Here is a 26,039-nt window from a genome sequence, read left to right on the forward strand (position 1 = left end):
GTACATAGGTGCAACAAGCAGAGTGCTGCTGAAAACATCCACCATTGATCATTGCACTGTACACATTGTGCTCATTCATGTCATGTATGGTCTATGAAATGTCTTCAATTCATGAAACCTTGCCATTTATAAGTAATATCTAACTTGATTTTTTAGATAAAGCATTTCATGAGTGTAATTACCGAGTCTACATTTAAATGGTTTTTGATTCATACATACAGTACAGTAGCGATGTGAACTTTTCTGTTCAGCAAATTCAAAGTTTCCTGTACTCTTCTGAAATGATCAATAACTGGGATGGGATGGTTGGGAATAACTGGGAAGTTGTACCTATTTATTGAATTCTTTCCCATCTACAGCGTGTCCCAAAAGTCTTCATACAGAGGGGAAATTAACACGTCCAAAATTTTTCATACTTAGTTTATAATATATATATATTTTCCAGATAGCCTTTAAGAACGCCTTTGATGAAAGAAGAATGTATCAAAATCATTCTCATGGTTGAGATGGACTTTATAGAGGAAACATGGCAAACATATCACACACAACACTGCTGCCAAACTTTTTAACAGATTCAAAAAGACTGGACGTGTTGAGAAGTGAATGTCCACGAACATCCACTGATGAAGGTACAACCGACGTGGTGCTGGTACACATAATCCCCTATGTATGGAGACTTTTGGGACACCCTGTACACCCTGAAAACCAGGTTATTTAAGAATTTTTGGAGACAATTTAAGGCTAACCAGAAATTTTTGAAAGGCTTGCGTCAAAACCCGTTGGATGACTTTAGATGTTTTATGAAACATTGTCTTACATAAAAGAGAGAAGAGAAAACAGCCCATAATAATCATTATTGTTAGACTGAGTGAGATCGTTACTGTTATTGTTCTTATTCTTATCTTGCATTTTAATGTGTGCGTTTTTAATTATAGCACATTCGTGACATTCAAGGTATACATAAATTTATGAATGCAAATTTAATTACCACTTTAGTTTGAGGGCAACAGGATCATTCATTTGGCTGGCATATGCACTTCATAAATAAGTGAAGTTTATTAGAATGAACCACCGATGTTTCAGCTGAATTGTTCATTCTCAAGTGTTCATGCTTCTGTATGAAGGAAATGCAGGAAAGAGGGGAAAAATGGCAGGAAGACGTTTTAAATAGAATTTCTCAATACTTCATTAATGTATTATTAGTAAAGACAAAATAATGACATTCAAGATACATTTAAAAAAAATCTTCTCTAATATATGTAAAGACAAAGTAATAGACATCATACCAAAGTCTGTCATTTCACGTTATTATTTAAGACAAAAAATAATTATGCAAATCGTATGAATGTGAAATTCCAATGTTACTGGATTTTCTTCCACTAGGCGCTGTAATTTGAGATTGTTGAAATATTACTATAGCGTGTCTCTGCTATTTCAGATTTGTGTAATATGTAATGGCTGAAAGTGGCTGGATGCATGCCTGGGACTGGCAGAGATAGTAAAATAGGAATTGATATATGGCCCGGTCAACCTTTGATGGAGGACATAAAAAGCTCAGTGCCGTCCAAGCAATTCTGGGGCACATTTAGATCCTCACACTGCTCTACAACTGCACCACCAAACCAAAATACACACTCCACACACCACTCCAACAAGCTGTGGAAAATAACTCTTAACAAAAACAACAGCTCACAGGTAACAGCAGCTTGTATACTAAACTAAATGTTTAGCTCAATGTAAAATAACACAAAGTCTGGATCGTATTTTATACCCAGAAAGGGCACATTTGCTGAACAACTACAACAAAAACAACAACAACAACAACAACAAATAATAATAATAATGTAATAAGGCAAAAAAGTGGGCAAAAACAAACAAACAAACAAACACAACAATAGAAAAAACAAACAAACAACAATAAGTCATGGTAAATAATTCATGGTGAAATGACAAGAAAAAAAAAATTTACAATTCCCAATTCCCTGGCTTTCAGAAGAGTGCTAATACTTTTTTGCAGCCAGTAACAGGGCAGATACAATTGCACAACAATTTAAAATGTATATTACAGTTTAAAAATTAAAGTACAAATTACATTGCATCATTTCAGAAGGCAAAGGTCAAGCCTTTTAAAGCTAAAGCAAGAGTTGTGATTCATGTTACGTTATTTTATGGTTACAGCAGTGTCAGGAGCTATGATACATGTGGTGTGGTAGGAATTTGGACTATATCCAGCTGAAGAGTGAGAACACAGAGTATACTCCCGTATACTTTTATATGCACCTGATCAGTATGCCCCAAAACAAAGGGCATTTTTGTAGTGTACGTATATTAAAACAGTGGTGCTTTTCATGGCAGAAATAGCACTAACAAACCTCTGTATTCTGTTGGGATTCTCTAAGTACTATTAGGTCCTGTAGGTGAGCAGGTACGCAAAAGCTCACAAATGGAACCTTTTGCTTCTTAAATTTTTGCCAATTTAAAAAACACACTGTCTGTTTTTTGGTGCCAAAACTTCCTGGATGAAAAATAATTGATTGAATGAATGAATGAACACTTCAAAATTAGCCCGCATGCTTAATAACACACTAAGCTTGTTGGCACGTGCAATGTCCCAGACAGTCCATTTGAGAGTAAATTTGCATGGCTTTGTCCTCACTCTCCTCCCTCGGGAAGCGCTGAGTGGCCAGCCTTGTTGATAAGGGTAAATGCAGAGAGAAGGGTTGGCCAGTGGCTGGCAGCCACTCCAACAGCTGTGGCTAGCATTCCTCCTGGGCCACAGAGAGCAAATAGCCACATGCCCCAACTAATTTTGGGGGTAGTACAGGAGGGAATAGGCTGCGGTCATGCCATGTGCTCAAATTGTCGAGTGACAGGGACAATAGAATGGACCTTGGACTCTTTAATGGCTGCCTGTGTCCATGCATGGCCATTACATACAGGACACGGTAGCCAAATATATCCATATCTGAGATGACAGATTTATGTGTGTTTGAACAAAGTGTGGGACTGCTGGAGAGCATGAAAAAGAAGCTGAGAGGTCTACGTCATAAATTAAGGGTAATGGGCTACCCTGTCAACGGCAGAAGCATGAACAAACTGTCAGATTTTCTAATATCAGATTGCCATGCTGCAGTTTAAGGAAAGGAGTTAGCATTTCAAGGCCAGTCTAGAGAGGAGCAGCACTACAATTGTGTGTTTTTATTTATGTCAAACCTTATTCACTTCATTAGCTAATGATCAAATCTTTCATGGCTTGAAATGTTTAATTTTAGGTTATCAAGAGCAATGGGGAAATCGACATAATCTGATACTGTCACAAGGATGCTGGGAAAGATTTGGTAGTAAATGAAGTCCCATGTTGTATTGAACCTGATGAAATCAGCTCCAAATAGACTCTTGCATTTACATTATTTCAGGTTTGCTAGTTATTCTCTAGTTATTCTTCTGAAAATAATAGCAAGCTATTCTGTAAATGATATGAATGTAATTTAGTTTAGGTTTGTGGATAATTTAGTTGAAATTGTGGATATAGCTAGTGATGTGTGTTGTGATCAATTTCTCTGATTTATTTGGCAAAATGGCCTGTCGTCTCTATGGAAAGGGAAGGCAACAGCCCTAGGTGATGTATCAGCCATTTAAGCATCTCCATGGTTGTACAGCAGAGGTGAATAAATGCTAAATGTTCTCCTGGGAGACAACATTCACCATCGCTCTGTGACTAGTGGTTTGAAAAGCATCTTGTGCACCAGAGAAAGCATGTGTTGGTTTCCACACAAAGCTGATACAAGATGGGAGTAAAAAAGAGTCTAAAATGTAAAAACAGGTATAAATGCTACTATTTATAACCTTCTTTCTTAAGTCACTAGCTAAATATCTGAATATCTGAACAGCTCTGCTGAATATTGGAACAGAGCTGCTCCTGCTTTCTGTAGAACAAAGTCAAGCTCAGCCATCACTTTTCCCCTTATTCTTTCTTCTTCTTGGCCAGACATTCACATCCATTTGTTTGGATCACTTCCGCTTCAGGAGCGCTAATCCGCTAACTGCTTCATTCATACGGATGACATCATCAAATCCTTATTCCGATACTGGCTGACTTAATCCTGCTCATTCTCTCCCTGACTGAGTCTATTATGAAACACAAATCCTCTAGGTTTCAAGCCAGGGCCTGAACTGTGCTAAAAAAGCACAGGGACTGTTGGTTCCCTCAGCATCTGAGAACCGTGTCTGAACATTCACACTAGGATTGAATCCTGCATGGCAAAGCTCACAAGTCTATTACCGGTATCTAATTGTGTGCTTACACAGGTCTTGCATTGAATGAGTGAGGATTTTTAATGATTACTGCTGCTAATGGAAGAGCAGAGAGCAGGTCAGGGCGTGAATCAGTATGCTTGGCTGCTCGTGTATACAGTAGGTCATAACTGGTGATCATATAGAGAGTACATTTTCTATATAGAGAGTATGTTATCTTATTGCGTAACAGTGATAGAGATAAAAGAGCACCACACATACAAATACTCAAAACAACACAGATGGTAATACTTTCACATTCACTATTGTTATCATCTTATTCGAGCAACGCAGTTCACAGCGTCTTGCTCTCATCTTTAATGACCTGAACACTGATACTGTTCTCTGAGCTCAGGTCAGCCATCCTCAGTCTCTCTATTAAATCTGTCATTTAAACGCCATAGCCTGAGCTTTGACACATGAAAAAACTGACCTGCGCTATTGTTTTTATTTAACTTAGGCTACTTAAGACCATTGGATGTTTTTTTTACAGGCTGGGCATGATATCTGAGTACCCCAAGCGTGTTCAACCATGTTTTTCGAACAATCTCATCTACACTAGGTACAATGAATGTAGTATTAGGGTCATTCCATCTCAAGTGGTCTAATAATTGCAAAGTTGGTTGCTTTATCATTTTTAATTATTCTACTGTATTTTTTGAGTGATTACCTCTATGTATTGACACTGCAAAATCACCAGTATTGAATTTTTTATATTACTTTTATTTTACTTGGTGTCATGTCACAACAAATTTTGTAAACCTCAATATCTCAGCTCAGGATGGTCCTAGCTCCTTGGAACAAAAACTGATCTCTGTTCCTTAGACTTGGAACTTAAGTCTAAATGTAATGCTCAAGATTGATCACAGTTCCACTTTTAGGGTCAGTTTATAATGGGAAGGGTTCGAGGCTCAGTCTTAATTTTTTTAGGGGGTACCTGTGTCACAAGTAAGTGTAGGGTACAGGGTAACAGGGTAAGTGTAGTGTCACAACCTTCTCTCTGTGCTTGAATACTCATTTATAATATCATCCTTAGGTCTGGATAGAGATCCAGTCTAAAAAAGATTTAAGATTTTTAAGATTTGAACCATTTGGATCTCATACATGAAGGTATGAAAATATGATATGATATGATGATAAATGCTATATATGTATTAGTGCAGAGTGTAGAGTCATTCCACGTACTAAATCATGTGCACTATCATAAGTGGCCATTTTACACCATCACCTTTACACCATCATCACCTTAAGCCACCACAGTAGCTGGTCTATTCAAACCGAAGTAGGGGGGGGGGCTCATCACTTGCACAGAGGGAGGCCAAACTATCTATAACATCTTATCATCTATTCCTAGGTATCATTAAAACTGCATGCTCATTATAGCAACGAGATAATGTTTATTTTACAATAATCCTTACACAAGCGTGCGCACAGCTTTTGGGATCATAAATAATCAAATCCACAACCCTGAAATCAAATGAAATATTTACACTGCAACCACTTTGTCGATGCTATGAAAGAATCACAGTCACTTGTTATCTTCACAGAGGAAAAAAAAAAGATGATAGGGTTCTGTGATATGCTGTTTTACATCTACCATTGAGGTTTAGGGAAAATATTCTGTTAATTTGTGCACACACAGCCTTGATGATCTATAGCTAAAGGCGGTGTCGTGTATTAGTGCTATAATATAATGCACTGGTGTAGTAGAAGGCATGATTCTGCTGCTTGTGATGGCTGCAGCTGTATAAGCACTGTGGGTTACTCATGTGACTGCTATGAAAACATGGAGCACACATGATAGTGGTGAGAATCTAAAACACGATGTCTTCTACCCTCGTTCATTCTCCTCCAGAAGGACCAAATGCAGACTCTTCCAAAAAAAACGTCCTCTGATATTTTGCTCTTTATAGTCCCCTCTGAAAGTATTGGAACAGCAAGGCCAATTCTCTTGTTTTCGCTATACATTGAAGACTTTTGGGTTTGAGATCAAAAGATGAATACGAGAATAGGTCGGAATTTCAGCTTTCGTTTCCTCGTATTCCTCAAACAACTTAGAACATGCCAGCTTTAGTGGCAGACCACCTAATTTATAGGTGAGCAAAAGAATAGGAACAAATGGACTTAAAGTAAATGAAAGTAAATAAAGTTTAATATTTGGTTGTAATATTCCTTGCTTGCACTAACTGCAACAAACCGGTGACTCACTGACATCACCAAACTGTTGCATTCTTATTTTGTGTTGCTTTTCCAGGCTTTTACCACAGCTTCTTTCAGTTGTTGTTTATTTCAGAGGGTTTCTCCCTTCAGTGTTCTTTTCAGGAGGTGAAATGCTGCTCATTTGGGTTAATCTGGGTTAATCATCTTTTGTTCTGAAACCCAAATGTCTTCAATGTATGGTGAAAAAAATTGAATTGGCCTTGCTGTTCCAATACTTTTGGATGGGACTGTATCATGTCTAGATTTTGCAGAAACCTTATTATTTACTTTTAGGGCACTTTACAAAAAAATGCATTCTGTTTTCCTACATATATTCATATATATTTAAATGATATTTATAAGGTCAGCCATGGCTCAATTTAAACACTTCACACTTTACTCACTCTAATATTCACAATTATGGCTGCAGAACTTTAGGAACATTAATGGGATTTTTTGAACATCTTGAAATGCGTTTCATTTAAGCCTCGTAGAGAACTAAAAATGCATGCAAATTGTGTAATACAGTCCTGTGAAGTTCTCATGCAAACTTGAAATCGTGATTACATATTTAGAAAAGTCATATTTATATATACAAAGAGTCATATTTATAAACCCTATTATTTCCTTGTGTATGTCAATCTGCAATTTTGTTTGATTGTCTGGTTTTATCCCATTTAACCAGAGCAAAGCTGAGCAAAGCTTTAATAAGAATTGTTATCAGTGGACACAGCCATTTAAAAGAGAAACGCAGAGATATACATGCCTGTAGCAACTTTTTAGTGCTGCATACTGTGGGGAAAAAAAGTGGTTAATGATTCATTATTGATTCGTTGCCTTCTATCACTTAACTTCATGTTTATTTCTGTATTATCAAGATGCCATCAAGCAGATATTAAAGTCCCTGTAAAGTGCCTTGAAACGTGCAGAATTATTTGATGTGTTGATGGAATTTCCAATGACACAAGAAGTCAGGGCGGGGCATTTCGAGTGGATCCGCAACCTTTTTAAATAGCCAATAGCGTTTAACCTACCTCAGAGCCTGGACTGAGCCATACTCGACAGTTAGTCACAAAACCCGGGAGCTGGCGCAAATGCCTCCTTCTTCAAAGTGATTGAAGCCATTTCCTTCTTAACGAACTTATAGTTAGAAAACTGAATAAACTACACTTGTTCAAACAGCCAAAGAGACATTTACAACCCATGCTTGCTGATATGATTTCAATTTCAGCAAGGTGATTCTTATAATGTTGGCTGTGGGACACTTTAGATTCTAGAGAGCTTTGTTGATGTCATCAGAAGTGTTGATCCGTATTGGTGGTAGAGTGAGACTGTACATTTTCGATGCATTTATCTTCTAAATGTGACTTTTGTCATTGTTTTTGAGCGTACTAGCTTATAGATAACCTTAAGGCGAACATATTCCTACTAAAAGTCCCAAAACTTCCATTCCATTCTGATTTCATGAGGACTTTAAGGATGGGAATACACTTATACAGAACACACTAAACAGAGCATGCTGTCATAGAAAAATAATCAAGGACGGATACTTTTATTTTGTTTTAGCAGGTTAGGTTATCACTTATGAGACATCTACTGTGTTAGCATGTGACTGGCAAGACTGATGGTGTTTGTGGAGAAGAGGAGAAGTTACAGGAGTCTGTTAAGTCTAATCATATGTGATGAAACACACAAACTTTACACATGAAGTGGGCTATGCTCAATGTATTAAAAAAAGAGGTGAAATTATTTATCACATATTGATCTTGTTGAAGTAGCGTAGTGGTAGACGTTAGCTTGGTTAAAATATGTTGGTGCAGAATGTGGCATATAGAGCATTCGAGTGAAAGTTTGATATGTTGCTAAGCAACATATGCTTGTGCCAGATTGATATTCAGCCTATAGTATACAAGGTGTTGCCGATATGTTGCAGACAAACGCTTTATTTTTCTGTGAGACTGGAATGGTGGTTCAGATACACACTGTTTTGCAAAACTCAAGTCCAATCCCACAGTTACACTAGTAAGCACTGTGCTTAGTACATCTTGTCACAAAAGTATGCTTATGTATTAATCCAAATCTAAATATTTTAGTCTGCTGGGCTGCTGAGTATTTTTTCTTTTTTTTTTCTTTCTTTTTTTTTTTTTTTTACAGTGCAGGTGTGACTTTAGGTTCTTGAGCTCCTTGGAGAAGTTTTTCAACTGATAAATATAGAATTTTCTCACAGTTTGCTCTTTTCTTTAGTTAAATAACACTGGGACCATCTTTAAAGGAAGTACGGCTGCCACACTGTGTTCTAGACTCACTCAGTAGCATTTAATGAACACATCAAGCATTCTCAGCATGCGTTCCAATTGTGAAACATTACACCGATCAGCCATAACATTAAAACCACCTGCCTAATATTGTGTAGGTCCCGCTCGTGCCGCCACAACACTGACCCATCGAGGCATGGAATCCACAAGACCTCTGAAATTGTGCTGATATATCTGGCACCGAGACGTTAGCAGCAAATCCATTAAATCCTGTAAGTTGTGAGGTCGGGCCTCTATGGATCGGACTTGTTTGTCCAGCACATCCTACAGACTTGTTTGTCATGTTCCTCAAACCATTCCTGAACAATTTGTGCAGTGTGGCAGGGCGCATTATCCTCCTGAAAGAGGCCACCGCCATTAGGGAATACTGTTGCCATAAAGGGGTGTACTTAGTCTGCAACAATGTTTAGGTAGGTGGTACATGTCAAAGTAACTGGTTTCCCAGCAGAACATTGCCCAGAGCATCACACTGCCTCCGACGCCTTCTTCCCATAGTGCATCTTGGTGCCGTCTCTTCTCCAGGTAAGTGACTAGCACGCACCCGACCGTCAACTTGATGTAAAAGAAAATGTTATTCATTAGTCAAGGCCGCCTTCTTCCATTGCTCCATGGTCCAGTTCTCACCGTCCGATGCTCACGTGCCCATTGTAGGCACTTTTGGTGGTGGTCAGGGGTCAGCATGCACACGCTGAGCCAGTCTGTGGCTATACAGCCCCGTACACAGCAAACTGTGATGCACTGTGTGTTCTGACATCTTTCCATCATAGTGCAGTTGGGATTCTGTTGGATCAGATCAGATGGGCTAGCCTTCGCTCCCCACATGCATCAGTGAGCCTTGGGTGCCCATGACCCTGTCTCCGATTCACCAGTTGTCCTTCCTTGGACCACTTTTGGTACATTCTAACCACTACATACTGGGAACCCCAGATAAGACCCACCATTTTGGAGATGCTCTGACCCAGTTATCTAGCATCACAATTTGCCTCCTTGTCAAAGTCACTAAGATCCTTACGTTTGCCTAGCATTTTTCCTGCTTCCTTCGAGGACTGACTGTTCACTTGCTGCCTAATATTTCCCACCTCTTAACAGGTGCCATTGTACTGAGATAATCAATGCTATTCACTTCACCTGTCAGTGGTTTTAATGTTATGGCTGCTTGGTGTATATGTGGGATCATAATTTCATATAGTAAATCAGGCTCTGAATCTGCTTCCTATTAGCTGTGGATGTTGGATATTAGAATATGTGAAAGTTAAAGTGTTAAAGAATTTTAAGGGGATTAAGGAAAATAATTTAAGCATTTTGAGGCAGCTTGTCTGCATGTACAGCTTAATCATAAAGCTTATCAGATGCTTGGTGATGATTCAGAAGTTTGGCTCCTTGTAGTAAATGCTATTAAGTTTGGAAAGACTGTTAGGAATTAATTCATTCATGAAATTCAGTTGGAATGAAGATCTCATATGCTAATGAAGAATCTTTTCATCCATCATAACCCTTGCTTACCCAATGCTTATTTTTGCCATTTTTAATTTTTTTTTTGATAACTATGGTTAACAATCAAAATAAACGTAACCGTTTCAAAAAGATATGTGGTGTTTTATGCCGGTTTTAAGCACAGATAGATTGTGGATGCACATAAACCTGTTGCTCAATGATAAGACTTCTGACTGGTGTAGGGACTGGATAACAAAGCGTGTGTTTGGCCAAAAACTGCTGTTTATGGTACAGCTGATTTCCACCTTGAAAATCAACTTGACTGTTAAACTGTGAAGCTATGAGTGGATTTGCAGTTGTGATTTTTTTGGCACAGATTTCAGTGACATTCAATTTAAAGTAAGTTTCTATGCTGAATAATTCCTAAATTATTAAGCAGTTTGTAAGACGTGAACTTTCAAGGCATGGTCAACATGACAGATTTCTCAAGATTGTCTCAAATCAAACTTGCTGTTGTTGATCTATGTTGTAAAGGAACCTATGTGATGACATGACCCTGTGCTGGGATAAAAATGAGAAATGCCTTATACCACCCACTAAGCTGCAACGAACCGGCTCTGTGTGCGTGCGTGCATGAGTGTGTGTGTGTGTGTGTGTGTGTGTGTGTGTGTGTGTGTGTGTGTGTGAGAGAGAAAGAGAGATATGTAGTGCCCCCTCTGCATCTAGCAGCAGCAGATAAGTGAGCTGGAGAGATGTGCAGCCCCCCAGGCACTCATGTTTTAGAGGCGCCTTTTTGAAATGCCACGGGACACACACATACACATACACGCATATAGACACACAAACACACACTTTTGATTGCTTATCAGGGCCCATGCACTCCCTCACACATAAACACTTTCTAACCTGCTTTCGGTCACTTCATGTCACACACACACACACACACACACACACACACACACACACACACACACACACACACACACACACACTCACCTGCTGAGGCCCCTCACGCGAGCACCCAGGTTTGCGGATGCAGAGAGAAGTGAATCCCCCCTCCCCTGTGGTTTTTAGCTAATCCTTTCCCAGGTTAATAGAGCACTGACCTCCTGCAGGCCCTCCTGCTCTGATCTTATCACTGCTCTCTTACAGGCTACTGTGCACTTCAGTAGATTTCAAAGTCTAAGGCAATAATAAAGCCCAGTGATGACCTGGAGCACAGCAAGGTCAATCTGATAACTGAATCGAAGGCCATTTGGCTTGTCTTCTAAACCTACATTTCAGCCAATCAGGGAACAGTTTTTGTTTTGTGCGTGCGTTGGATACCTTTATCAATCGTGTGAAACAGAGATGGTTTCTCTATGGTATGGTATATGTGCCACGTTTATTAAACTGCAGGAAGCACAATCAAACATTTAAGCTAAAAAAAAAATCACTGTGGAAGAAATGAATGAATAAATGAATGAATGAATATCAGCAAAATTATACCAAGTGAATTGTCATAAATACAGTTGAATTCATCTAATAAAACATTTCTCATCCTAAGATATAACAAAACAAATATGAGATATGTTTCCATCACTTGGGTAGAGATTAATCTTGCTTCCAGAACATTTACTGCTCATCTCTGTATTTCTTTGCAAATTCCAAACTGGTTTTCCAATTATTATTGCTCATGAGTGGTTTGCATCTTGTGATATGGCCTCTATATTTCTGCTCTTGAAGTCTTATTCTAATGGTGAATTGTGATACTTTCACCCCTGCCCTGTGGAGCTTGCTGCGATGTCACTGACTGTTGTTTTGGGATTTTCTTCACAGCTCTCACTGTTTATGTCATCAGCTGTTGTTGTTTTCCTTAGCTGACCCATACACTGTCTGCTGCTCAGTACACCAGTACACCTTTCTATTTCAGGACATTCCAAATTGTTGTATTGGCTATGCCCAATGTTTGTGCAATGCCTCTGATTGATTGTCCCCGCTTTTCTCAGCTTCAAAATGGCTTGCATTTCTCGCATAGACAGCTCTCTGATCTTCATGTTGGCTTATCCTTTTTAGTAACAGATGCAGTCTACACAGGTGAAACTGAAGGCTAAAACAAAGCGTAGATGTTCAGAGCTATTTATCATTTAAACAATCAATCTAACAGGACACACCTGGGCAACAAGAAACACCTGTCAGTCACATGTTCCAATATTTTTGCTCGCTTCCAAGTTGGGTGGTCTGATACAAAATGTGCTTTTATTAATGATATAAGTCGTTTAACACATCTACAGTACATATAAATACTAGGAAATAAATGCTGAAATTCTAAACTCTCTTCTCATGTTCATCTTTTCATCTCAAACCCAAATGTCTTCAGTCTACAGCAAAAACAAATGAAGTGGCCTTGCTGTTTCAGAGGGGACTGTATATTTAAGATATTTGCACATGCTAAAATATCATTTGTGCAGTGAAGTATTAAATGTAGTCTATTTGCATGTGTTTTGCATAATAATAATAATAAAAAAACGCATAAACATATGTTACCATTATGCTATTTTGGATTAAACAAATGCCCTCCTGAGAATGCTGTTATTATTCATATCTAATATTGACCCTAAGACAGGCAGGCAGGCAGGCACGATGAGCTAAAGGGGTTGCCGATGATTGCAGAGCTGCCTTGAGTGCTACAGTATGTGTGTGATGCTATTTCCCAGCATTTTGTGGTGAGTACCATAGGCTAACTGGCATAGGTTTGCTCGGCTCATGTGCTCGTGCCATGTGGCTCTTCAGAATGCATTCCAGTCCATGTGGCAGTGACATCGATGTTGACATGTGCGCTGGTGCCATCTCTCGTTAAGTGGGCACTCCTTTTGCATAAGACAAGGCCAGAGGTCTGAGTGGGAATGGCTAATGAGTGCTGCAGCACTGTCCCAGTTGCAAACTCTTACAATTTCTTTTAAATCCGTCCATGCCATTTGATGCGGCTCTAGGCTGAAATGCGTTTGACCTTTTCAGTCCCTCTGAATCTGCTTGTAGTGGCAGTAGGACAGTGGTGTATTAAATAAGCTGAAGTTCTACTCATATATCTGACTGCTTGGATCCAATCAACACATTATATATTTACAAGCCACATAATATGCATGACCTATATCTATTTTTATATATATAGCAGCATTATAGCTGGTAAGTGATGGTACTGAACACCGTGTTGGTAATCACTCACCGAGGATGAGACTTTCCTCCTCCGTCCTATAGGCTAACCTTGACCAATGATGTGCTGTTGTCCAAACATATTTGAGAGGATTGCTCTTTGTGAAAGTATTTGGAAGGTAGCCATTCTCAGTGTCAGAGTGGACATCATAATGGCAGCTGCAGTGGCTGTAAAACTTGTCGCTACACACTCGTTGTAGCATTGGCCTTGCTCAGGTTTTTGGTCCTTGGACAAATTTAGCTGAGAGTCGAGGTATGATTTATGGCTTTCTATTCACTTCTTTCATCTAAAAGAAGGAACTGGAGTAGATGTTTGGGATCTTGCACTAAAAAACTCATCTTGTCTAATCATTTTCATCCATACTCTTTTTTATGGTTACATCCTTTCTGTTTCTGTCTCTCACACACATGGGATAAAGACCTTTACGACCTCTACGTGTTCTCTAAGCACTTCTGAATTTCATGATACAGTGTTACAAAGAACGTACACGTTCTCTCTCTGATCGCTACATTTCTTTGCAAATTGACACACCCCCCCCCCCCCCCCCCCCCGTATCTTCCTAAATGTTTACTTTGTTCTACGTTCTTTCTCTTTTCAACCCACTTAGGCGTACCATAACCTCCATACATGTGCACAGCAGTGGAGAATGAAGCTGAGAAAAAAGGGGAAAAAAAGAAAACTGTGTTAAAGGGCACGCGTGACATGTTGCCATGTTGGCGTGTGAACATTGCTAATTGAGTGGCGAGCGCTTCATGCATTATGGATTGTGTAGATATAAATGGAGACAGGCTACTTTACACATTGCCCAAGTTTCACATATATATGAAAAGGTGTTGTAAGAGGGATGGAAGCCCTGGGGGTCAAGAGGCTACTTGCTTCTCCTGCCTTTATTTGCACTCACTTCCTTCTATTCTCTGTAGACTTCTCTTCATTTGGTCTGGACCCTGTCCTGCACTGAAGTGGACACACTTTTCTATATTCATACACTGAGTCTTTCAATGCTCAGTGATCATTTGGCCATGTTTGATGCTGGTAATGATAGTGTACATGGTAGAGAATGTTGTGTATGTGCCGTGTGAAAAGAAATGTCTATTATTTGCGTGGGTGGCCATGCATTTCACTTACTCTGGGGAGGAAAGGTCCTCACAGGGCGGAATACGTGGAAATTTTGCCATTGTGGTGTGGTCCAAATGGAGTTATTTATTTATTTATTTATTTAAGCAATAAAAAGTATTCTTTTCAAAAATAAACCAAAATGTATTGGTGTGGTGGCCTGGAAAAACAGGTGAACTTCTGACAGGTAATGTATGTGGCTGCCTGACCATCACACTCATATGTGCTTGTTGAACATTCCATTACTAAACCATGGGCATTAATATGGAATTTTTGTCCGCCTTTTATGTTATAACAGGCTTCACTTTTCTGGGAAGGCCTTCCATAAGATTTTGGAGTGTGGCTGTGAGGATTTGTGTTCATTCAGCCACAAGAGCATTAGTGAGGTCAGGCACTGATGTCAAGTGAGAAGGCATGTAGTTGGCATTCCAATTCATCCCAAAAGTGTTCAGTGGGGTTGAGATCAGGGCTCTTTGCGAGTTCTTCCCATACTCCAAAGTCCAAACCATGTCTTCATGGAGCTTGCTTTGTGCGCAGGGGCATTGTCATGTTGGAGAAGGTTTGGGCTACACTCCTTATCTCTGAGTGAATGGAATCCTTCTAGATATTCAACACAACTGTGTGCTTCAAACTTTATGGCAGCAGTTTGGGGGAAAACCCACATATGGTTGTGATCAGGTGTCTACAAACTTTTTGGTCATATAGTTTACATGTAGTTCCAAACTCTACAAAATTTCCTGTACAGGAGCATCACGGTCATTTTGGCAGCCTGTATCATTATTATTATTATTATGATTACAAACTGAAGTGATTAGGCTTATGATCATTTCATTGTGCCGCATAGCTATCTCACAACTTGATCCAAACTGTGACATTGACTGTGTGAGGAAATCACACTTAACTAGCAAGGTTTTAAACATCTTGGACAGTGGACTGTTTTTAACACCGCATTTGTTAAACTGGCTTCTTACTCGAAACATTTCCACATCATTTTGGTGTAATAACTGAATGGTCTTTTTAAAATAGAGATGTCAAAGTATATAGGCAGAATTCAGCCACAGTGGCATCTGACTGGTTTTCCCAGACCACTACACGCTTGCTTTGGCAATAACGTTAGGGTTAGGTGTAACACACTATTATTTAACTAAGGTAATACACATAAATAACAAAGAAAATGGGACAGATTTACTTACCTACTCAACTATACCTCAAATAGAACATGTGCACTTGGCAGAAAGATGTCAGTGGGTACATTATAAAATATTTTCACAAAGGGAACTGAGTAGGAAAGCTAAAAAGACGTTTTATATTCACCAAACAGATCCATATTGTACACAGCAGCTAAAATCAAGCATGGATATAGATGTTCTTAAACAGATTTATCTGCATAGCCATGTCTTACCCTAGGACTATAGATGCCTGTCTGATCATAAATTTAATCCATTTGTAGATTACTTAATGTAACACAGACATGTGTAAACATACCGCCATTATTCTACTTAAACTTAGCTTAAACTAATGCCCCTACTTACTAGCTATTATTATCCATCCAATATTGACCTTAGTGCAGTGAGGCAGTTTGAGCTCGAGCCAGGAATATGATGACACAACTGCTTTAAGTGCTACAGTACATGTGTGAGTCTAATTTACCCTACAGTATAGAATGTGCTACCCAAATGTATGGCGTTATTTTGCACCTACAAATGCCCAGATTATAAAAGGTGGTTACGACCACCAGTTAGCAACTCAGAATACCAGGCTTTCTGAATCTTTTACGCTTGCCTTGACCAATGGCCTGCTGTTGTACATCCATGTTTTTGATGATTGCTGCTTGTAAAAATAGTTGGATGTTGGCCATTCTCTGTGTCAAGGTAGACACAGTTATAGCAGCTGCGGCGGCTGTAAAACTTCTTGCTACACTCTCGTCGTAGCGTTGGCCTTGCTCGGGTTTAGAGTCCTTGGACGAATTTAGCTAGGATTTGTGCTGAGTTATGGCTCTCTGTTGTTCTCCGGATTTCAAAAAGTAGGTCTTAAATTCCTTACATGTGATAATGAGTCTTTATTGGTCATTTATTCATTACAGCACAGTGAAATTCTATTTTCTTCATGTTAGGAGGTTTGGGTCAGAGTTCAGGGTCAGCTATGATACAGTGCCCCTGGAGCAGAGAAGGTTAAGATCGGCTTTGCTCAAGGGCCCAACAGTGGCAGCTTTGTAGTGCTGGGACTTGAACCCCTGACCTTCCGATTAGTAACCCAGAGCCTGGCAGTTTTGGCGCTTGAACCCCTGACCTTCCGGATAGTAACCCAGAGCCTGGCAATGCTGGCACTTGAACCCTGCCCTTCCGATCAGTAACCCAGAGCCTTAACCGTCAAGCCACCACTGCCCCCTCTGATGCTCTGATGTTCATATCAGAAACAAGAAAATAAACTGTTGTCTAACACAAGCCTATAATGCAGTTGGATCTTTGCTATTATAATCCTCACACTAGAAGCTAAAGTTGAGATAAATGATTTAAATGACTCGGGTGATTACTTTGTATTTTAATGACCAACAGCGAAGACCTTAACGTGGATCTGAGCCTATCACAGGGAACAATTGCACATATCTTCACACACACATTCACATGCTACAGACAATTTAGAAATGCCAATCAGCCTACAGTACATGTCTTTGGGCTGGAGGAAACCCCCGAAGCACAGAGAGAGCATGTACACCATACACTCCATACACACAGGGCGGAGGCGAGAAACGAACCCTAAGCCTCAGAGGTGCGAGGCAAACATGTTAACCACTAAAGCCACCGTGCCCCCTATTTGTCTATTTGCATTTATTTTTTAATATATTTTATACATTAAATAACAGACTTGAAATCATTCTTTAAAATTTCCATTTTTTGATTTATGAGTTAACTGTGAGGAAAATTAGCTAATTAACACTATTTAGCAACAAATTCCAGGAGCTTACATGATAAATGCATTAGCTAACCCACCAGACAAGTGTATACTCCAGTGTGCTGCTCAGGCCCATCTTTTACTTCCCCAGAAACCTGACTGAATAGGCTAAAAACTACTGGCTACTTAACGTAATAAGGCATGGCCAACTACTTAACTAGTTAAGTGCATGATTACAGGGAACTGATGTGGCACATCATGTTTGCGCCTTCAGCAAGAAGGTCCTTGGCCGTTGTTTCAGTGATGGGATTTGGTGTTCTGTCCTGAATGTATTATAAAGTGTATAGATATTGTTCTATATTCACTCTTGGTTTTTTTAATCACAGGCTTGTGCTAGGAGGAGAGTTAGAAGACGAATCTGTGTTGGACTTTATGTTGTTAAATTTTGTCATTGTTCACTTTACAGTCTGTACAGGATTTTGCGCTGTCTTTTGTGATTGTTGCGGCTACAAATGCTTGCTTTTGCGGTGGCTATTTTTTTAAAAAAAAAATTGCGATGAAACTTTGTGTTTTTTGCAGGATACTACTTGAACTGGCTTGAAATTGCAATTGCACGATATTGTCTTCCGCAGTGCTGTTTGTTGGTCACGTGAATCAAGGAGGGCTTTGGCTGAATGTGCATTGCAATGACGTCACATGACGCATTTTGGCCCAAATCTGCGCAAAATCGGCTGTAATTTTGAAACATTGCAAGCTCATCCGAATATTGTGGAGCTTGCTTGATTTTGCGTTCATTTCTTAACGTGTGTACTCTTTTGCTGCATGTTCATCTTTTGTTAGCAACAAGCTAGCCAGCTAACTGTGATGAGTGATGTGTATTTCCTTCCTCAGCAAAATGTACAGGCACTGTTATAAATTTCACAAACAAAGATGTCTCTGTGTTGATTGATCTAAAGCAAATACCTGTATATACAGTGGAACTCGTTTAAAAGCAAGAAGTGCCGCTTTGTCGATTTCTGATGCTGTGCGCAGCTATGTTGAATTCCCGAGTTGGAATTCAAGTGGAAGGTGTGTTTTCTTTGGCTTGGATGGGAAGGTTGGGAATTACAAGTTACGACCTCTAGTCGAATGGCTGGAAGGATGTATTAATCCAGAGAGAAACAGAACACACAAATCCTTATTCAATAATTGTTTTTTTTTGCGGTTCACAGAGTACATGCATGAGGAATTACATCAGCACACTGGAGAGAGAGAAATGAAAGGGAGTGTTGTAATAAAAGTGTGTAATAATAGATATCTAGTAGTGCAAACTGAGGCGGAGTTATTTCTCAAACGAACACGATCAGTTCAGCGTAGCGTTAACCACGATCCCTTGTAAATATGCAACTAGGGAATTGTAATTGTTTTTTTTTTGTTTTTTTTTTCTCTGCACAAAAGGAGCCGTAGTTTAATTGTGGGACTGATTCGGGAGAATTTCTACATATGTGTGCACGGGTGTGTGTGTGGTGTGTGTGTGTAAGACAGATTCTCAGTTGACATCTTCACTCATTCGAGATGCAGCTTATTAAAAGCAACAGTTTCAACTCAATAAACACAACTGCAAAGTGAACAGACCTGGCACACTGATAAATTACTGTGTGCATGAAAAACAAAACATCTCTTCTTCTATCTGTCAGACAACCCACACACACACACACACACACACACACACACACACACACACACACACACACACACACACAGCATCTGATGTGTTGTAGTAATCAAAGACCAGGGAGCTTCTGCTACTGTTGGATTAAGTGTTAGTAACACAGACATCCATCAGGTGGATCAGACATCGAGCACAATACACACCGCATGTGTGAATGTTTGTGTTCATGTTTGAGTGTGTGTGTGTGTATGTGTGTGTTGCCAGCTGGTCACTCTGTCTCCGGGGCAGATTATTGCTCCTGCCACAGTGTGCTAGAGAAATTGAGTGAGCAAGGCCCAGCATTTGAGAAATGTTCACCTCAGGTGGTCTAGGGAAGACATATATTTTAAGATGCCTGTAGCACATTTGCTACCATGTGTGTGTATACTGTATGTGTGTGTGTGTGTGTGTGTGTGTGTGTGTGTGTGTGTGTGGGTGCTTGCATGTGTGTTGTGGGTATTCTTGTTTGTTTGATTTGGATCTCTAGTTCAAAGGGTTCAAAACTTATTCCTGTATTGCTGCAGGTGTCAGAGCAGTTGACCTCTAAAACTCATTGGTGTTTAATCTTGAGGGTAAATATCTATCCATCCATCCGTCCATCCGGTTTCTATACCGTTTATCCTACATGGTCATGGGGGAGCCTGGAGTCTATCCCAGGGTACTCGGGGCACAAGGTAGGGGGACATCCTGGACGGGGTGCCAGCCCATCACAGGGTACAATCACACACCCATTCACACACAATTTGGAAATTCCAGTCAGCCTATCACGCATGTCTTTGGACTGGGGGAGGAATCCAGATTACCTGGAGGAAACCCCCGAAGCACAGGGAGAACATGCAAACTCCGTGCACAAAGGGTGGAGGTGGGAATCAAACCCACAACTCTGTAGGTGCATGGCAAACATGCTAACCACTAAGCCACCATGCCCTCCGATGGTAAATATGTTATTTGTAATAAAGCTGCTGGATATGTTTGTGTGATGAGTTGCAGCAGTCATATACTGTACGTGACACATGTGCACTCACCTGGTCTTTTTTCCAATCTTCATCTCTCTAGTTTTGGTGAATCTGTGTCTACTGTACCCTCAGATTCCTGTTCTTGGATGGCAGGAGTGGATCCTGATATGGTCTTCTGCTGTTGTAGCCCATCCACAACATAGTTCAGTATATTGTGTGTTCTGACATGCTTTTCTACACACCACAGTTTGGAAAGAGTGGTTATTTCAGTTACCGTAGTCTTCTTGTCAGATTGAGCCAGTTTGGCTATTCTGAACTCTCTCACCAACAAGCCATTTTCACCCACAGAACTTCCGCTCACTAGATGTTTTTTGTTTCTCGCACCACTCTGTGTAAACTCTAGAAACTAGTGTGTGTGTGTGTGTGTGAAAATCCCAGAAGCTCAGCAGTTTCTGAAATCCTCAAACCAGCTTGTCTGGCTCCAGCAACCATGCCATGGTTAAAGTCACACATATAAGATCACATATTTCCCCCATTCTGATGTTTGAGGTCAACATTAACTGAAGCGCTTGAACTGTATCTGCATGGTTTTATGCATTGTGCTGCTGCCACATGATCGGCTGATTGGATAACTGCTTAAATGAGCAGGTAAAGTGAATAGTGAGCCTGTGTAGTATTTAGTCAGATGTATAACATGCCATACATCAACAGGAGTCACACTATAGTTACATGTATAGTTTATGTAGTTTATATAGTTTATTATTCGAGATATTTAATATCAGTTCTGACAAATGATAGATTTTTTTCATCCAGACTCTTTGCTTTACATGCTGTTGATGTTTACATGCAAAAGGTTTGTTTAAACACTCATATTGTCAGATCTCTTGTTACTCATGCACTTTTGTTCATTTGTCTTCACTGTTCCTGTCTTCCTCTCTCTCTCACATACATACACAAACACACACACACATACACACACTTCCTTGTGAATAGTGCAGTGTCACAGAGCACATTCTGCCTCGCTATTTACAATCTCCCTTTCCTCTCCTTTCATTCTACATTTCTGCATTCAACCTGAAAAAAGCACTTGCCGTAACCAAACTCATCTCCATACAACAGCAACTCGCGTGTCCTTATCTCTTCCTGGTTTTGGTCACTTCAGTGTAGCAGTGTGTAGGAGGAGGATAGGAGCGGATGATAGAGAAGCCCGTGTTAAAGGGGAAGCATGGCACTGGCGTGTGAACATTGCTTCATGTTTCATGCATTATGGATTGTGCAGGTATAGATGGAGACATGTTGCTCTGCACATTTCCAAGGTTCTCTTATAATGAAAAAGCACATGGAGAGGGACGGAAGTCCCAGAGGTCAAGAGGCTGCTCACTTCTTCTCCTCCACTTACACTCACTACATTAATGTTTTTATACATTACATAGATTTATTCTCTTCTCTTCAGGCGTTATTGCAGCAGACCTTGGCCAGCACTCAAGTGAGCACGCTTCTCTGTATTCATGTGTTGTTTTAATGATCATGAGTGTGTTTAATGTGTAATGAGGGCTGTGCAGAGATGTGGGAGGAGACATTTGTATGTGTTTTTATGCAGGATGTATGTGTGTTTCTGACTAAATAAAAGGGGACAGAATCAAATATATATGCAGCTCAAACCAGAATAGCCTAGTCTGTTGCAGACACAGTCAAAGAACCACACTGTTCATACAAATGCAGCTGAACTGATGTGAACTTAGTGACTGCTTCTCCAAACCCTTGCAGAATAACTGAAATCAATGAGTACAAGAGAAAATGTATTCAGTAAGTGAACTGAATAGTTGTTTCATCTGTACCGACATGGTGAGAAAAAAACCACACCTAGATACACATTCTACACTGCAGTGAACCTAGTGTAAAAATTAACTTTCTGATTGATACCATGGACATGTACAGTGCCTTGCATAAGTATTCACCTCCTTGAAAAATTGCTCCACATTTTCTAGTGTCATAACTGTGATCTGAAATGGAATTCATTGGTATTATGTGTCATGAATCGACACAAAATAACCCAGAATACTGAATGATTTACAAAGACTAATAATGCTGTGAAACTTCTATAATAGTTCTGGTGTTATCAGAAGTCACATAATTAATTGAATGGAGTCCACCATGTGGAATGTGTGTGATGAAAGTGTCAAATGATCTAAATATAAATACAGCTGTTCCTGGAAGGCCCAATGTTTGTTTTAGAACATACCTAAACAAACAATCAAAACAAACCCAGGACAAATTTCTGGAAAAATATGAATCAGGGTTTATTTATTTTTTGCAAATATGCCAAACTTTAAACACCCACAGAGCACCATTAAAACTACTGGAATATGAGAATACATGAGAATATGAGAACACAGGCCATCCACCAAAAATCAGGGACTGCCTAAGCTGGGCATTAGTCCGTGAAGCATCCAAGAGTGCAAATTGTTACTCTGAAGGAGCTGGAGAGCTCCACAGGTGAGATGAGGGAAACTATTCACAGGACAACCATAGTCCGGGCACTCTGCAAATCTGGGGCTTATGGAAGAGTGGTGAGAAGAGAGAGAGAAAAAAAAAACATATTAGTTTCATGAAAAGCATGTTGGAGTCTAAGAAAACACGTGGAAAAAGGATCTCTGGTCTAATTAGACCAAAACTGACTTTTCTGTCCTCGATACAAAGTGCTACATTTAGCTTAAACTCAACACTGCTCATCATCCTGAGAACACCATCACAATAGTAAAGCATGGCGGTGGTAGCATCATGTTGTGGCATTGCGTTTCAGTAGGGGGGACTGGGAAACTGGTCAGAGTAGACGGCAAAATAGATGTTGCCAAATATAGGGAGACAAGTAAGAGGCAAGAGATGGAGGTTCACCTTACAACAGGACAAGACTTAAAATTGTTGTTCACCAACAGTCTCCATTTAATCTGACAGAGCTATAATTGATTTGCCAAGGCGAATGAGCAGCTGAAATTGCAGCCAAACATGCTTCAAAGTATTGACCCAGGGGCATATTAAATACTTATACAACCAGTGAATGTCAGCTATTTTGTTTAATTGCTCAAATTCTAGTATTACAGAATAAAATATTGTACATTAAATGTTAGACATATTGTGCAATCCCTGTTAGGTCTGTTTCAGTTCCAGGTTACAACACAATGTAACACAATACGACAATACTTATGTACAGCACAATATGCCCTTCATATATATATATATATATATATATATATATATATATATATATATATATATATATATATATATATACACACACACACACACACACTTGCATATCCATGTGTAAATGAATAGCTGCATGCAATCCCATACAGTGCTTATCTGATCATAGCACTAATCTAGCTATAAACTATCATTGGAACAAATCTTACACGCTCATAATGTTAAAGAATTGAAACTTGCATATAAACACAGCCTGCATTTATTTTAAAGAAACCTGCAAGGTACCACAGATGAGTTATATCATAACCCCTTATGCTATGTGCCATTAAATATACATATTCTGTTCCATCTGTAAGACATTTCTAGAATTTTAATCAGACATCTCATTTGGTCTGGCAGGATTAAATGGTTATAAAATATTTCAAATAAAAAGGAAGGGAGAATGAAGAAGAGGTTAAACCCCTCTTTCAATCAGCCTGTTCTATGAATAGATAAAAATGCTTGGGCCAAACACGTATGTGTTTTATCTATTCATAGAAATGGTCAATGGAATACAGGGTTATTAACTTTTTATATATAACACTGTCTTGGCCCTGCCCATTCTTTTACTGAAGATCTTGTAAACCATTGACCAAAAACCATCTTTAATACCTTTGCCTCCTTACTAGTAGGATTTCCATGGAATGAATATCTTATCATGTTGGAGTAGAGCCATATCTGAATATGACTGTTAGATTTGAGTAGTGCTCCATTTATTTATTTATTTTTGTTTTTTTTTTAATCAGGAAGTCATTTTAGAGAAATGTTTTATTTAAATGTTTTTAATTTGTGTAAGAAACAGAGATGAAATAAGCATAACTGAACCAAAGAAATATGAATTGATTTTGCGTTTCTAGATTTCTTTTTCTCCCTTGCACGTTTTTAAATGAATGTATTTAACTTTAGTGTAAAGCCCACACGTTGACAGCCTCAGCAACTTTGTCCTTAATAACTATAGGTAGATGTTTTGAACATCCAGGTACATTGGTAAGGTGTTTTTTTTTTCGTAATCGCCCTCAGTCATGCCTAAGGACTGAAATGTACAGTGTTGTGAAAAAGTATTTACCCCATCCTGATTTCTTCTGTTTTTTTTGTGTAGATCTCATACATAGTTTTAGATCTTCAAACAAAATACAATATAAAACAAAGGCAACCTGAGTAAACACACTATACAGTTTCTATTTTTTGTTTTTTTATTGAAGCAAAAAAGTTATCCAACACCTACAGTGTCACTCATTTGAAATACTAATTTTCCCCTTAAACATAAAATCTGTTCGTGCCACATTTAGCAGCAATAACAGCAACCAAATTCTTCTGATAAGTCTTTGACTTACTTCTAGGACTAGGACTTACTCCTATGCTTTGGATCATTGTCTTGCTGCATAATCCAGTTGTGCTTGAGTTTCAATTTACAGACTGAAGACCAGACATTCTCCTTTAGGATTTCCTGGTAGAGAGCAGAATTCATGTTTCCTTCAATTATTGGAAGCAAAGCATCCCCACACCATCACACTCCCACCACCATGCTTGACTGTAGGTATGATGATCTTTTTGTGGAATTCTGTGTTTAGTTTATGCCAGATTTAATGGGACCCCTGTCTTCCAAACAGTTCCACATTTGACTTAATAGGCCACAAAACATTCTCCCAAAAGGTTTGAGGATCATCAAGGTGTGTTTTGGCAAAATTCAAACGAGCCTTGTACACAATTGTACACAAAATGTACACAAAAACAGAAGAAAATCAGAACAAATACTTTTTCACAGCATTGTATCTCTAGCACCTAAACAGACCAAGTTGAGACTACAGCTGTATTGAAGATTGCAGACAAAAGTGACAATACTCTGAAGAGACTGGATACTCATCATTTGTCTACCAACTCAACTGACTGAATTGATGCATCAAAACAAATGTGCATATAGCTTCAAATGAGCAGTTGTGCAATGTTGAATGGTGATATTGTTGACATCTAGCTCTATTGCTTCACTATGTACAATTTCTTCTAGCGTAGCATGTATCAACAGTATACACATAGGCGTTTGTTAATGTACAAACATGAATTTTAACCATATAGTGGGAAATCAAAGCCAGAGTCTTCACCTGCCCAGCACAGGCATTCAGGGAGCAAGGGCAGCGAGGCCACAAGGCTCTTACCTCATTGTGCTATTGGTGGACGTGAACCCAGACTCTTTAACGTGGAACGATCTCTCCATGGTTCATCTCTCTGAAAGCCCCAGCAACTCTGTATGTCAGAATCCATAGAAGGGAGTTCCAGCTACATGCTAGGCAGGCCAGCCCACATTCCTCTACGGCACACAAGGGGACTCGGATAATCCGATAGGACAAGTTTAGTTTCCACAACTGAATATGTGCACGTAGTAAATACATGTGTGAGCGTGCACATTTACACGCCTGTCAGAGAGGTGTATTGCTATGGCTTTCAAATATTGTATTAGGCGCTATATTACCATTATATTACTATTATATTACTGTATCACACTTTATATCTGTATCTATATTCAGATTTAAACCTGAGGTGGGTGTGGGCTGAACCAGAAGGGTGTTTTTTTTATTAAATATAAACCCTAACACTGTGCCCCCTGAAACACTGGAAACAGCTACGAAAAACCCAGAAGTGTAAATGTCAACATTGTCAGCATTGTCTGCAAATTCTGGTTCCTTAGCCTCAGCTCCGTCAATCGAGAGATGTGC

The 26,039-nt window shown here is 39.4% G+C and overlaps 1 long non-coding RNA gene across 1 annotated transcript; it reads right to left on the minus strand.

Moving 5' to 3' along the window:
• Window positions 1-22,360: 22,360 nt before the first annotated feature.
• On the minus strand, window positions 22,361-25,628 carry LOC124628332 (uncharacterized). Its single transcript, XR_006982812.2, has 2 exons — window positions 25,482-25,628; window positions 22,361-22,641 (listed from the first exon to the last, which is right to left on the minus strand). It is a non-coding gene; the product is annotated as an uncharacterized LOC124628332 (long non-coding RNA).
• Between the last annotated feature and the right edge of the window lie 411 nt (window positions 25,629-26,039).

Source organism: Ictalurus punctatus, chromosome 7 (genome assembly GCF_001660625.3).
Source record: "Ictalurus punctatus breed USDA103 chromosome 7, Coco_2.0, whole genome shotgun sequence".
In the NCBI taxonomy this organism is placed as follows: Eukaryota; Metazoa; Chordata; class Actinopteri; order Siluriformes; family Ictaluridae; genus Ictalurus; species Ictalurus punctatus.